Below are 9,372 nucleotides of genomic sequence, written 5' to 3' on the forward strand. Positions count from 1 at the left end.
CCAATTCATTATTTATATTTTTTCTTGGTTCAACGAATTCCATTAATATGAATACACATGCTATCTATGAAATAACTTGTGGGTACAGTTTTTCTATTTGACCTTCTGCAGAAAAATGGAGACGAAATCTGAGCACTACAAAGCCCAAGAGCAGATGGATTTAAAATAGAGACTATCTAAAGACAGGTTTAAGTCACTGTGTCCTCAATCTGTGGCACTAATTTCTAAAGATGTTTTTATACTGTGTTATCTTTGTACTATTAACAATACTATGCATATTTTATCACCATTTCCCTTTTGACAGAACTAGGTCTCCATAAACATGTACAGATCTGGAAACAGAGTAAAAGTGTTTGAAGGCAAACATCTCAAATGTTGGGCAGCACAGAAAAGCTAAAACATTATCATTGTTTTTTACCATTATTGGCCTTGTATTATATAAGGAGATTACTCTGGATTTTCTTTTTGATAGTATCAAAAAGTATCAAAACAAGATGCCAAAACTGTGAGACCCTTTTCTTCTGAAAGCAAACCTGCTGTTAAATTCTGTCATGAACCACTTTTTCCAGTTAGAACTGCTAGTAAAGCACATGAGGACATCCTTGAATTCCAACTCTATAGGCTACGGGACCCTTGCCATGAGACCAAAGAGTCTTGCTATTCATAATCCCACATTTTAGTTCACGCACAGTCACTGATGTGTTTTTTAAGACCATTATCGAGAAGAATACTCGAAGGTATTAGTATCACATTTCTGGTAACAGGATTTTCTGCAGTAAATTCAGGTGTTCCAACACCATCAAGGTCTATGTCACTCAAGTTTTAATTCCATTGAGTGCCCATTAGACCAAATAGATCTGAAAGTAAGCTCAATTAAAAAAGAAAACAAACAAAAAACCACACTACACAAAACCACCACCATGAACAATCACCAACACTACTCACTGGTCCTTCAGGTTGGGGATGTGAGGGAGAAATGAAGTAACAAGGCAAGAAATATCCTCGTAAAAAAAATATATCTATATTTTAAATCCTCCATGCTTCAATTGCTGTCAGGCAGCTCAGGAAGGACCAAACTCGGAAACTGAATTACGCTGGGTCAGTTTCTACAATACTAAGCAGAGTTCTACTATCAAGCACCTCAAAAGGTCTCTCATCTAGCTCAAGGCACAGAGAATTTCATTTAGTTGAGTTCAATGTATGCAAGCAGCAGGGTAAAAGTAACGTGAGCTATACTTCCGGAGCCAAGGTTGCCCAATAACTAGATTTATGTTGTATAAATTGATTCCTTGCTATTTATAGATGTTAAGTGATTTGACCAACCCAGGAGCATGCATTTTGCTCATGTATCTCACTGGGTGTTATTCTATGCCCACTCAGAGTATTTATAGCTATGTATGTACTAGATGTGTTGCAGTACTTCATTTAATGATTTAACACCTTAAAATGCTGTACATACAAAAGCCACTATTTTAAAGGAATTAAAATTCTCAGAAACTACTGTTTTAAAAACGTATTATGTTAGATATTTGCTTTGTAGATTATATTCACCTTCAGTATAATAGATATTTGCTTACATTATTAAACACCAATTAAAAATGTAATGCAGTGGGATGTATTAAAAAACTCAAATAGCTGCAAAATGTCTATGGAAATTGTGACTGAAATATCTTGTAATTTGAGAAGAAGAAAGGAATGAAGAAACTTTAAAAAAATGCATACAAATACATACACAAAATACAAATCAGACACAGATTAAAATATAACACTGAAAAGAACATTGTTCATGTATAAATACCTACTGAGATAGTTTTAAGTCTGTTTCTCATTATTTGTAAAGAAACTGTTGCGGCTCTTGCACCTAAAATTAGACTTACTACATCAGTTGTTTCAGTTCTTGGTTGCAACCTCCTTTCAGGCTGCCCCTACACTGCGCTCTTGTGAGCTGCTGTGGTAATGCAATAGCTCCAGCTGACTTGTTCCAACAATGTGCAGCTTCTTCAATAGAGATGCACAATGGGAAGGGAGTGACATAGCAGTTGCATGCACGGGAGAGAGCTTCTTGGCCTTAATTTGCTGCTGCTGGAGGACTCAGAAAAACAAACCCAAACAAAACCACAAAACGAACGAACGAACAAACGAACGAACACACACACCACAACAGATTTAACACAACTGCAAGCGTTCTTTTCTGAACTGGCACTGTAGATCAGGACCCCTAAATATTTATTTTGCAGATAAAACTGACACAAGAGAAAGCAGTCGGACGAGCTTTTAATATGATATTATGGTTCAATAATAACTTGGTTCAATAATAACTATTCATAAAACAATAGTGAAAAAAGTATTTTGATTTTAAGTTGAAAACTCACTATGCAGTTCCATCTCCTGGCTGTAACAGGAATCAAGACATTCAACTCCTTCACAGAAATGTGTGTTTCTTGGCTTTAAGCAGATTTATGCTTCTCCTGCCTATAATGACTGTGACCACATTAGTGCAGTTCTGAACCGAATCTGGTGACCTGTACCAATAACCTGCTTGCCATTACTTGGATCATGAAAACATTTCCAATTTTATAATCAGTTGTGCTTATGTTTTTAAGGTACCACCAGTAACCTTAAAATCACTTTTAAAAGTATTTAAATAAAATGATATCTCTACTGCTATGCCAAGAAAACAATATTTGGAAAGCCTGGGCAAGGCTGTTCAGCTAGTTTTCAATTATACAAATTGGATGCTTATTTGCATATGTTATGTTACTAAAAACATACATTGAGGAAAAGAGGAAAGGAATTGATGGAGGATCATCTTAAATAGTTCACACTACAATAGCAGTAATCCATAATATATCTAACAACAAAAACTCTAGCTGCAGTCCTTTCTGCATTGTCACTAATGGTTGCTGTGGAAATAATGATGTCATTAACCCAAAATTGAAAGCAGAGAGCATCTGGAAACTCGAAGTCCAATCTGCAGCATCTCTCGTGTTAAACTTCTAATGGTAAAATTTATTTACAGGATTGAATTTCTCACCCATAAATTTTATTCTCTCAGTCCTCTTTTCTGCCTCCCACTCAGCTGTACCTCCACCCACCCTACTTCAAGGCTGTACTGTTTGTGCAAGGTAATGTTCATTGCTGCATATAGTAAAATGATTCTACCTTCTGTTATCCAACGGTGCTTCTTTTTCACTCCATATCATTAATCATTAGTCATAGAGCTATTATTCATTCCCTGAACTCCTAAAATGAGATATCACTGATAGGTTTATATCCTTAGCAACCGCACATAATATGGAGTACTGTATTTTGCTCAGCTGTATCATCACATGTTCCTAATTCTGCTTGCAAACACACTCTTGTTGTTGAAGAAGAATGCGTGTCAACAACAGCCTTCAACAAAATATTTCATACCAGTTAATATTTAAAACATGTCACTACTTCCCCAGCAATGTCACTGGCTTGTGTTACTGCAGTCTTTCAGCGCAAAAGCTGATCTTTCTGCCAGCTAGTACTAAGCTCATACCTATTAAGCCTTGGTTCTAGTGTAAAAGTATACATATATATCTCTGGTTTTGCCTTAAATAATACTGTTCTTTATAATTAAAACCATGGCAGATATGTTAAAATGCCTAAAATATTTAATTGCACAGTGAAAATTATTCCTGTAAACATATATGCTCCTTTTTTTATTTTAAAACTCCATATTTACTGTATTTTATGCATTTTTACTCCAAATAGAAGAGATAAGGCTGAAATTCTTTACAGAAAATGAAACTGTTTCAATAGTCGCAATCAAATTTTATATTCACTAGGAAAAAGGTGCAGGATATCCAAGGACTTAAAGAAATATATCTAACTTTAGAATCAGGTGTTTGCATTAGCATACTTTGGTATAATAAAGGGAGGAATGTTGGAAGACCACCTTTAAGCATGAAGCAGATTCAGTGAAGTCAGCAGGTCTTTCAACATAGACTCCACCTGAATAGACCCTCTATCATCTACAATTTATCCCTTTCCTAAGACAGTAACAATGTTCAGAAATGAGGGAAGTCATAAGGTCAGAGAATACTCCAGCAGCAGAAATACTTAACAGCTGACATCTCTGTAAGTAAATCCTCCATTCCATAAGGAAAATATGTCTATTGTTCAAATCCCACATCTTCTTTCTGGATGTTTTTTGGCCAATATTAGGAGCAGACTTCTTACAATTCCACATTCCTTTTAGACTGACCGTGCTTCAAAAGCACTACAAGGAAGCAAAACCCCCCAAATTTAATAAAATTAATACCTCAGCACGCAAGGGGAACTTTTGTTCATGCAGTACTATAGCATGAATTGTTCCATACACAGACCTAGCTGGTATGACTTGCTTCCCTTTTCCATATATAAAACCATGTTAAACAAACAAACAAACAAAATCATCAAAACAAAAAACCCCCACAAAACAACAACAAAACCCAAACACAACCCCCACCACACACTTTAAAAATAATTTATGCAGTTATTCATTACAAAATACTACCATTCTGCTCCATTTGGCCCTCTTTTTGTTATTCCTTTGCGAGAGCCTTACTTTCTTAAACTCTTCCAAAAGACAGAGCCACTGCATCTTACAGTCACAAATGCTTTACCCCCAAACCAGACAGAAAAACTATTTGACTCTTGAATAAGAGACGTGAGAACTACAGGGACACTATTATTCCCTCAAGCTCCAAAGATGGCCAGAAAAGTCCATTACCCATTCTCTCCAAGGATATTATCAACTCAGACAGCACAAGGAAGTTTTCTGCAGGTCTTCTGAAGAACGGCAGAAATGGGGGAGAAGGTCAGGCAGTGTTTCTTGAGGAGAAGAGGGTAAAGTCAGGCAACAACACCATGGGACTAAAATGTGTGGGGAAGTACTTAACGCTTAAACCAGTGTCTGTATGTACATTTTTTTTATATTAAATGACAGAGGGGAAAAATTAAATAAATACAGCCATCATATTACGTGCCACCCCTACTTCTATCAAAGAGATGTTCTCAGATAAATTATGCACCTCTATGTCAAGCTCTTCAAAAAGGTACCTCTTCAATAACTCGTCTAGAGAAAGTATGGTTTTGGCCTTGAGAGGGAGATGATATTTTGTAATATCTTCAGCTAAATTTTTCTGTTGTACATATGTGTATATATATCATGCACATATTCACACAGTGACACACACAGGTATCAACATTTCCTTTTCTTCCCCCATTGAAAATGCTACTTTAAGTGTTAAAAAATTCTTTCTTGTCAGTTATCTGTACTAAAAATAGAAAAATATTGTTTTTATTAGCAAATACTTCATTGCTTTAATTGTATGGAGTTACCCATTCTTTTAGTTAGTTGTTATTGCCTATGGAGGTGATTCTTAGCCTTTCTCCAGTGATGATGTATTTGTCACTATTCTGGGCATTAATCCAAGTTCAAAGATAGAAATGAAAATTATAGGCTCTTCCTACATAGCTTTCCTTTTTAGCAGCCTCATGCAGGCTCCACATTAGCAACTTCTAACTTCGCTCAAATTTCTTCCTACATAAGTCACTCTCCAAACGGAACAAAAGTGAAACAAATTCAGCTCACTGCTCTAAGGGAATTTATTCTTTAACTTATTATTGAAAACACTTTTTTCTTTTTTTTCAAATTCAAATAAAGCTAATAGATTTTTGTGGTTGTTTTTTTCTTGTAGCATTTTCTATAGTATCTATCACATTAATATCTGAGGAAAAAAATAATGGCATTTTCCTCACAATAGTTCTGTAAAATGGAAAATATCATCATCCTCATTTTAGCAATAGGGAACTCATGGACAGAGAAAGCGTACTGCGTGTTCTGAGAGAAGATTATACTGAAATCAGGAATACCTTTCTGAAAATACAATCTTTCTCATTCCTAATTCTTTCAGTGTTTGGGAAAATATTGCTAGATATTCTTACTGCTGTTCCATAATGCTAATTAAATGGAATGCTGAATGCAACCTTTGATTTGATCTTATTCATTATACTACCTTAATAGGCAGGAGCCCCAGTCATGGGTCAGGATTCATTCTGCCAAATGTTAACAAATCAAAGAGTTGAAAATGCTAAAAATACTAAGTATAGACTAACAAAAAAAACAGATAACCAAATCTAATTCTTTTCTAGTCTGAATTAATTGACAGCAAGTCTATTTTGAAGCAGGACACAGAACTAAGGTGTCACTGATACCATCTGTCATTTACACTTTGACACAGAAGACACATTTATAATGCACATCCACATCCTACTAATAGAAAATAGCTGTATGTGCTATAGCTAATAGAAGTTATATAGCTAATCTCTGTATTTGATTTTATGGAGCTGCTACATAGCAGTAGGGGTATATTTGACTAAACATTGCTCTCTATGTGTTTACCAAATCACTTGGATCATCTCAAGTAGATATTTAAAAGAGATTTACTATTTCACTGAACTTTAAACAGACATATTGACAACACAACATTGGAAATCTGCTAGACTTCTCTTTTTCCTTCCTCTTGAGACTCTTCCTCTTTCTTCACTTCTCTTTATTTATAATACTGAAAAAATAAGGAAACCATATTTGCATGCAGCTCTTCAAACTCACACTAAAAGAAAATCCAGAACTGTTGCCAAAAACTTCTTGGCTGCCTTTCACAATGAAATGTATTCATTTAGGGTTAAAATGAGCAACCAGATATGATTACAAATTGAACGGTGATTGGGAAGCACTTCATCACCTAACCAAGATAAAATGTTACAAGTGGCAAATCAGAAAATACTTCTGAAAGAAAAATCTGAGAGGCTGCAAACACAATCAGAAGAGAAACTAAATGGCAGGGAAGTCATTAGTAAAACAGCATTTAACAAGCCCAATTGTCTCCTACTTATTTTTGTCCTATCATTTTAAAATCATCACCTCCCACAGTCCATTTCTTGTTTTCTCCCTCTTTCCTCCTTCCCCTTGCTAGTCCCTTTGGCAAAACAAAAACTACTTTTTCTTCTACTCCTTCTCAAAATACATCAGTCTTTCACTTTCTAATGCACTCCAGACCTGCATTAGTGTGGGAACTACTATAGAACTTTACACATGCAAACAATTCTGCCAGATATACAAGTAACAAAAACACACAAGAAGCGTAACAAAATAATCCATTACATTCTACAGGTGTATGTAATTGATTAGCTCTTATGCTGTATTCATACAGTACCACAGAGCATTTAGAATTACACCACTGACTTCACTTTGTCCAAGTTTTCATCATTAATATTCTATCCTTAAATCAGATTTTAAAATAATAAACAAGCAAAAACTTATGGGGAGTTCACAGTTTCCAAAAGCATAGCAAAAGTGTTCAGTCTCTTGGTACATAATAAATAAATAATAATCTGTTTATTGCCTGTAACATTTTACACAGTAAATATCTTAAATATTCATGTAGCAAACACCAACTTTTTAAATGAGATTTGCAACATCTTATTTCCTCACCCTCTACATAGAAACAAAGAGAAATATAAGCTTGAAAATGATCAAAACTCATAAATGGACAAACAATTATAAGGAATGCCAAGTTAGCAAGATTGTTATGAACAAGCCAACAAAAGAAAGAAGGATATTGACTAATCTCTGACACAATTATGACTTACTGTGCTTAATTTTTGTCATGTTTTTATGACACTCTCTTTTGAAAAAAAAAAAAATCGAACTGTATTACTTGACTTCATTTTCCATCCCTGACAAATCTTTCTGAGCGTATCAAAATGCCCACAATGGATTCTGAGTTCAGGTGCTGTTTTCACTATTTGTTTCCCATTGCCGTTGCGTTTGTAGAAAACGTTTCCACTGCGGCCTGTATAAGCAGGAACTGGAGTGAGTGCGGCTCCTGACACGGGTTTCAGCGCCTACCAGACACCAGCCAGGCTGGGCTATACACAGCAATACCCAACAGGGGCTCGTTGGGACTCAGCAGCACAGGAGCGAAAGCGGTCAAGTATTGCCCCCTAGTGCCCGCAGCACAAAGCACGTCCCTCACGGCTTGTTTGACATCACCTTAACTACCACAGAGTCTCTCAAGGGGAATTGGCAGCGGCAGCACGGAGGGGTGTCAAGATGCGCCATTCCAAGGCCCAACAAACACTGTGCTCCTTAACCCTTGCTGGGTGAGTCCATCACAACATAGCTCAGAAACGAGCTGTATGGGTATATACCCCAGTAAGAACCACTTAAAAACATCAGCAAAGAATTTCAGGAAAGAATTCATATTGTGTATTAGGGATACAAGGGATACGCATATCAAAATATGCATATCGAAGTAGATTGCTTTTAACTAGAAGAAAAATACTGAGTAAATTGACCATAGTTTTCCAAATGAGCCCATAGCTTATCATACTGAAGGCAGCATTTTTAAGCTACTAAAAGCGTACATTCAGTGCACCATCCACTTCAAAAAACAGAGAGAGATATTCCCTAAAAAGCAAAAGAATCATGCCATTGATTAGCAGTCATTCTGAAGATATTAAAGCACTAAAGCACAGAAAAGCACGGCCAAAACTGCAAGTGCTAGTAACAGAAATTGATACAGTAACACCAATTTTAATCATTTGAAAACTAAAGCGTGTAAGTAGTAATCAAAGAAACTTGTTTTATTTCTGTATAGGACCTGTTAAGGCACTGGAGATATAGTAAAAGTGCTAGGACTGCACATAGCTACATGTCATCGGTGAATCACAAACATCCAGCAGAATAGCAGCACTTGCAGTATCACCAGCTTCTGCTGCTGTTCAGAAAGATAATTGAACCAACTAAGCTAACCAGCTGGTAACCACAATGCCATTGCACTCAGCATAAATCAAAACTATGCATGTAGCGAACAAATTTAGCACGCTTCATGAAAACACGCTTTATACATAAATATATACCCGCCAAACATATCTCTACCCTTACCTTTCATTCTCTGAATACTGAAAGCCCTCAGGCTGGCTGCAGGCTTGCACCTTACTCTCTTGCCTCCAGGACTCCTGCTTACCTTTATTATGTCTACATGCTTTCATCTAAAACAATTCCATTATATTATGTTTTTATGTCTATAATCCTGTAGTCAGAAGAGAATTTTAAATAAAAGCTCCTCATGACAACACCCATTTATCTGCTATTGCACATTCACTGAGCAACCTATGATATAGACTGTATATTATAATTTCTTTAAAGATTATCAGGATAGCAATTTCTACCATCTAGGAATAATAAAATCTGACATGAAGGGCTTACAGTAAAATAAACATGGATGAAGAAGAACAGAGATTGTTAAAAAATAAAACTATAAGATGCAGGATAAGAGGAAAAAGATAGTAGAT

Source organism: Caloenas nicobarica, chromosome 6, assembly GCF_036013445.1.
Source record: "Caloenas nicobarica isolate bCalNic1 chromosome 6, bCalNic1.hap1, whole genome shotgun sequence".
NCBI lineage: Eukaryota > Metazoa > Chordata > Aves > Columbiformes > Columbidae > Caloenas > Caloenas nicobarica.